The sequence below is a fragment of the Corapipo altera genome, unplaced genomic scaffold (assembly GCF_003945725.1).
Source record: "Corapipo altera isolate COAL_440 unplaced genomic scaffold, ASM394572v1 22b, whole genome shotgun sequence".
NCBI lineage: Eukaryota > Metazoa > Chordata > Aves > Passeriformes > Pipridae > Corapipo > Corapipo altera.
In genome coordinates this window covers 7,712,218-7,719,059 of record NW_020884876.1, presented here as the reverse complement: position 1 = coordinate 7,719,059, position 6,842 = coordinate 7,712,218, and positions in this window count along the sequence as shown.

Genomic DNA, 6,842 nt, shown 5'->3' with positions numbered 1-6,842 from the left:
AAAAACACAGCCTATGAAAACAAGGTTTATTATTCCCTATCACTGGTTATCGGTCTGTGCTTCACTCGCTTCCTCTACCAAGTTATGTCCTCTACTGAAAAAACATTTGCAGAGTCTGCTTGAGGAAGCTGAGGCAAATGGGGAAATGCACAACCAAAGACAACCAGTCCTTCCTTTCTGTACACCTGTGGTCTTCAGAGGAGGGTCAGCAGGGAAGAAAAAGGGAGAATTTGATACCCAACTCAGCTCTAGTAGTATTGCTTGCAAATGGAGATAGAACAACATCCGAATCCATTGCAAGGCAGAATAGCAGCCTGTATTGGGGGTGGAAAGAGATGCACTTAAGGCAGAGAAAAAAACAGTGAGAGAATAGAAACAGAAACAGAGAAAAGAGTGGAAAGGTGGTATGGATTTCAGAGAAGGAGCAGAGACAGTCTTCAGGGGAGATGTCAAGAGGCATGAGACTCCCGAGAGAAAGGATGTGAGAGACACCATCATACAAACTAACATCTCATGGTGGAGAAAGAAGAGTGGAGTGGGAAAAGGTGGATCATGTACCATTTACTAGAAGAGATCTTGCAGACAGGCATATGAGAAAGAGGGGGAAAAGACCATTAACAGATAAGAAAGAGTATAGGCATAGAAAAGGAGGGAATAAAAGTGGGTAAAAGTAAGCAGCAGAAAAGCTAACACAGGAAAAGGGCAGATAGTCATCAGATGGACGTGATGAGCTAGAGACAAGAAAAAAACACAAAAAGAAAAATAGAAGACACTGGCACACATTGATTAATCTTATTATTTATGATCTTGCATCCTGTGGTCCTTAACAGATAGAGCACCTCAGATCTCTACTCTCGTTCTTCACTCTACAGTTCAGTAGTACAGTTACTTAGTTGGAGAGCACTAAGACTGCAATATCTGATATCCACCAGGATGTGCATGGCTTTCTGAAGTGTGTAGGGAATTGGCCATCAGACCCCATGCTATATTTAGAACCACCCCTAGGGGACATCTCCATCTGCTGACAAATTATAGCCCAGGCAAGCAGAAGCTGGTTGGCAGCACTTCTCACACTAAAGAAAAGCTCTGTGCCATTTAGTGATGGGCCTGGATAAGGCACATCTGAGCTACTAGGTGGTGAGTGAGCTGCTGTTCAAACTGATGGCAATAAAGACCTGCAGATGTACAGGGTTCATCCTCAAATGTCTCAGCTCTCAGGTTCGAATAAAATCTCTTCTTGGCAGTAACACAGCATTGCTCTGACCTAGTCTTTCTACCTACCTCTCTGTTCTTCCCATCACCTGTCATTTTTCTCTCCTATTCCTTCTAGTTAATCTCTCTCTCTCCTGTGAGTAGGAGAGCTTCCTTGCTGTCTGGCTTTCTGCCAGACCTTTTCTGCTCTATCAAAGCTTCACAAGATTTAAATAACATCTGAAAAAAAGTAGTTATTTAAATATTCCTTTTCCTTCTCCAGTTTTTGTTTCCAATTTAACATTGTGACTACAGTATTTATTTTCCAAGCCTTTTGGCAGCCAATTAGGGTGAAAAAAAGAGCCCTAAGTCTAGAAAATTAAGAAACAAACTGAAGCTGTATTGAGGCTAGAGGACCTACAGATCCAGCAAGGAGTGCAGGACAGCATAGCAACCCACTGGGTACTGTGGTAGGGGGGCTGTTCCTGACAGCCAGTCAGGAATGAAAAATCTGTGTGAGAGAATGACTGGCAATCAGAGAATCAGAACACACCTCCCACATACAGTTTGGACTTCGGGAGACAACAGGGAAAAGAAAGTTATTTTTAAAGGATGGGAGACTGGAGAGCACATAGGGGTTTGGAAGGATGGGACTAAGTTTTAACTTGTAGCTGACCTCTTTTCTTAGCTTTTTATCAGAAGCAGTACTGAAAGGTGACATTCAACCTTCATCCTCCTGCCTATTGTCACAAACTGTCTCCGAAATAAAGCACAGGCTGTAGCTATCAGTGTAACACTATAAATGATACAGCAAACTATACAGTTCTTTATATATACGTGTAGCTAACACATATTTGCTCTGCAGTGCACACTATTATACATTTGTAGGTTTGAACCAGGCCTAGCTCCCTGATGTCTATAGATGACACTGTAACTTTCCAGTCAGCACCATCAAAAACATACAGCTTGTAAAAAGGCTGTCTGCAAGGCAAAATAACTGTTCCGAAGAGTCATACGGCTGCCTGCTTTTCACCCAAGTGACTTGGTGTCAGTGATCCCTAATGAAGCTGTCAGCTGGGAGAATAGCTCACACAATATTTTAGCACTCTAATTTCTGCTTCTTATAGAATAATAATAATAAATGCATTTTCCAGGCAAATTACTTAGGATTTTCAAAAGCCTTTCTTATGTAGCTGCTCAATCTGAAAAGATGAAGTTTGGGAGAGGGTTTGACCAGTTTTTCACTGACATCAGTGTATATATTGAACACTCCTAAAACCCTACCCCACATAATTTATTCCTGCATGTACTGTACAAGGAACAAACACAGTATAATATTCCCTCAGATACTGAAGAAGTCAGTTTCAGTTGTGCAATGCACAAGGCAAGAGTGACAACAAAGTCCACTGTAGGAGGCAAGGGATCAAAAGCACCATTATTAAAAATAAATCAAGAAAACTGAACTATGAATATACTGTGAGGGGAAAGAGGTTGGTGGCAGAAACACTGTAACCAGTGCCTTAATTCTGCCATAACATCTCCTTTCTATGTAGTGTATGCCACAATAGTCAGCAATTTGTAGATTGTGCAATAGGAGCCAAGCTACTGATGTATTTGCTTTCAGAGTAGCTTCCTCCTCTTGGAGTCTATGTAAATGCTCATAGCACACATGGCAGATTAAAGTCTAAAGTGTCCATGATTAATATCAGATGCACACATATTACAGCATGAGGGTAACCATGACATGGTCTATGGGCATGTCTCATTAGGTCAGCTGATACAGCCAGATACAACAGGACAGCTTTAAGCACATAAACCTGTTCTAATGTTTCAAAAGTAATATCCAAAAACTACCTTTCCTTAGAAACCTTGTCTCACTTATGGCTCACTTATCCTTATGATAGATTCTAAATAACTTTTTCTTTATTAATCCACTTATCATCCATACTAGTATGAAATGTCGTAATAGAAAAACAAGTTAGATTTTACCGTTCATGCTACATGAAACCTCTGTATGATTTATCTACGACGGTGGACAAAAGTTTCCATGTTAACCCTTACTGATTATATTCCCTCAGGCTCACAAATTATCTTCTGCTTGTAGTCAATGCAAGCCTTTAAGTATCATGGTTTAAGCCCAGACAGCAATTAAGTACCACGCAGCTACTTGTTTAGACAAACACACACCTACAACAGTGGGAAGGGGAGGAGAATTAGAAAAAAAGGAAAACCCATGAGTTAAGAACCATTTAATAAATAAAAAAAAAATTAAACAAATCTAATAAAAATAACAGTAATAATAAAATACAATTGCAGTGAGAAGGGAGACAACAAAAAGAGAGGGAGAGGAATAAACCCCAAAACAGACAAGCAATGCACAATACAGTTGCTCACCACCTGCTCACCACTGCTCAGACTGACCCCGAGCAGCCATCGACAACTCCTGTCCAACTCCCCCCCAGTTCATATATTGAGCATGACATTCTGTGGTAGGGAACATCCCTTTGGCCAGTTCAGATCAGCTGTCCTGGCCATGCTCCCTCACAGCTTCTTGTGCGCTTCCTTGCTGGCAGAGCCTGGGACACTGAAAAGTCCTTGACTTGGGGTAAGCACTGCTTAGCAACAACCAAACATCAGTGTATTATCAGCATTATTCTCATACTGAATCCAAAACATAACATTGTGCCAGCTACTAACAAATTAACTCTATTGCAGCCAAACCCAGGTCATAAGGTTATCCTCTGGTTAGTATCTACAAGACTGGGAATGAACACACAGCGCTGATCGTGGGGCTCATCGTGTACTTTTATGATCTATCTCAGTCCTATCTGGCTGGATAATGAGGGAGGGACGAGGGAATCAGATGACTGTGGAAAAGGAAAAACCATCACAAACCATTGCAGAGCCATTGGGCACAGCCAGGTTCAGATCTTCTGGAACACTCCTTTCCAAACAAAGTAACACGTTATTTGAAGATAAAGAATACATTTAATTTATAGCAAAATAAATTCCCAGTTAAAATGTTAATTCAGTAAATGAAACCCCTTCATTGTTATTCTAATGAGAGATCTTAGATTTTCCTAAATGCTTCTTTTAACTTCCTATTCCATAGAAGTTATTTAAAGATGAACAGGTATGAAAAGAAATGAAGAAAGTTTATTCCTTTCCTAAGAGAAAATGAGTGAGAAAGGTGTATCAAATTGAGAAACATTCTGAAATTATGTCTAAACTGAGACACCCAGGAGTAGCTCCAGACTTCTGGCCTTGCTGTGTATTGAGGTTACATCATATATCCATAGATCATATCAATGTATCTCCTTCCTGCACGAGGACAAAGATCAGAAAGGAACCACAACATATTCCAGACTCATCCCTGATACAGAGCAGATTGCAGCTGTGAGTCTAGGGCAAACTGAAACTCATGCAAACTGCGTGACTTAGATGTAGTCTTAACTTATCTCAGGGGAAGTTTCTCTATTCCTCCCTGGCAAACTAGATGCCCAAAGTCCATTGAGAAGGAGCTCTCTCTCCACATGTAGGCAGGCACGGTCAGAAGGATAGCTCTCTGCAGGAGTGTGTGGACGCTGCCTCTGGTCAGGTCCTCTAAGCCCATTAAGCAGCAAGCGGCATCAAGTAGGAAGAAAGCATTTGCACCATCTCAGAGCGCCATGAGTATAAATCAACTCAGCTACTGCAGACACATTGCACCCTTCCTGCCTTCCAGAACAGGCCCCCCTCCACCCTGAAACGGATAGAAGCCCATGGAAGTCCCATAACAGAACAGAAGAAAACAGAAAGGTGGAAGGAACAGCAGAGAGAAAACACTGCATCCTGAATATAACCCCCTCCCCACTCCACACCACTCCACTGGCTTCTTCACTAAAGGAACTGGGTGTAACTGGGAGTGATAACAAGGAGAGGAGTCTGGAGTGAAGGAGTGAAGAAAGGTGGAGGAGAAATGTCTTTTCCCTATCTATCTTAATGTTTGCCTTTTTTCTTCCTAAATTAGTAATTTTAAATATATATATATATACATATGAAAAGGCAATAAATTACATTAATTTCCCCCAAGCCAAAAGCCAAGTCTCCTTTACCCACAGTGGAAACTGGTAAGTGATCTCCCTGTCTTTAATTCAGCCCATGGGCTTTCTCTTTCCTATTCCTCCTACTTTCTCCTGGCATCCCACTGAGTGAATGGCTGAGTGAGGGTTTCACTGCTGGCTGAGGCCAACTCACTACATATAGCAGAGAATCTAGGACAATGCCTGCAAGAAAGATTTGGTTTTATAGGAGGAAAGACACGGGGGAGTGGGTGATGAAAGTCAAAATTATATCTCAGTCCTACATTGCGTTCCCAGTTACATTCTAGTTTTGCACTAGAGTGAACAAAATTACCCCATGTTAATATACAAGTAATCTGAGAGAAGCATCTGCCCTCTGGTTCTCACAATAAAGCAAATAAAGAACTATTACCTAAGCTATGCTATGGGGCCTATGAACTCCCTCCCACTCAACTTGAGAAAGAATAGCCCCACTAAGCATATGTAATTGTTTGTTTGGATCACATTCAAGTACAGAATTATGGCACTGAAGATATAAAGATTTCTGTATGAACATTAATTACTTCTAAACAACAGGTGTAAGCATGATAATAAACTTTGAAATTGCAAGATTTAGTGAATTCTGAAGTTTGAATTCAGTTAAAAAAAAAGACTGCAGAGAAAGCATTTCATCACTGAATGATCAGGTTCTGTTCTTCCTACTGTGACAAAAGACAGGCTGTAACTTTAGTTCCTAAAACCCCTATTCTCTTATTCTGAGTTTCTAATCTAACAGATTAATGTCTTTCTCCTGCAGTTATGACAGAGCACAGCTGAGTGCACAGCAAGAGGAGGGAGGTAAGGTCCAGTGCTGTGCATCTCTGCATATTTTATTTTTTATGCTTTTGGTTTCTCAATGGTTGGTCTCAAAGCTTTGCTAGGTGGTCTTTATCCTCTGTCTCCTCTATACACCCTTGCCACAGGACCACCAGAGAATACTTCTGGAGCTAAGACATGCAAGCTGTAACAGAGTCAGAAGGCTATAAAAGAAAGAACTGGAGTGGAGACCTTGGCAGCAAAAGTATGCGAGGAACAGGAGCTCACCCAAATGCATTCAAGGGTTATTTAAGACATGTTTGGAGATTGCCTTGGAGATACCATTCCAGAAGGTCACACGTATCTCATGAATCCTGTGTCCAACAGCCTTGTGTGCAAATGTGTAGACAAATGAATTCAGCCCCAAAGCTTCCTGAAGCAGGAAGACAAGGACAGATGAAAAGAAAGAGCGGAAGAGCAATAAATGGAAGGGGAAGGAAGAAGCAAATGCTTCTGCAGGTTTGTGGTACTTGGTTTGCTACCCGAAGTGCAGGAAGGTACCCCATGTGGTTTCCATACAGTGAGCTCAGACTTCTACCTACCCTTTTTGTGAATAGGCAAACTAGATATATCCCTACCTGCTCAATAACTCAAAATAGCTGTTTCAGCAGTCTAATTTATGTGTACAGGCAAGTGTACAGGGAAAATGCTGAAATTTACTCCTCTAGATTTCACAGGTGGAATGGCTTTCTCCAGTCCAGGTTCCATGAGTCCTTCATTCACCTCAGCAATGAC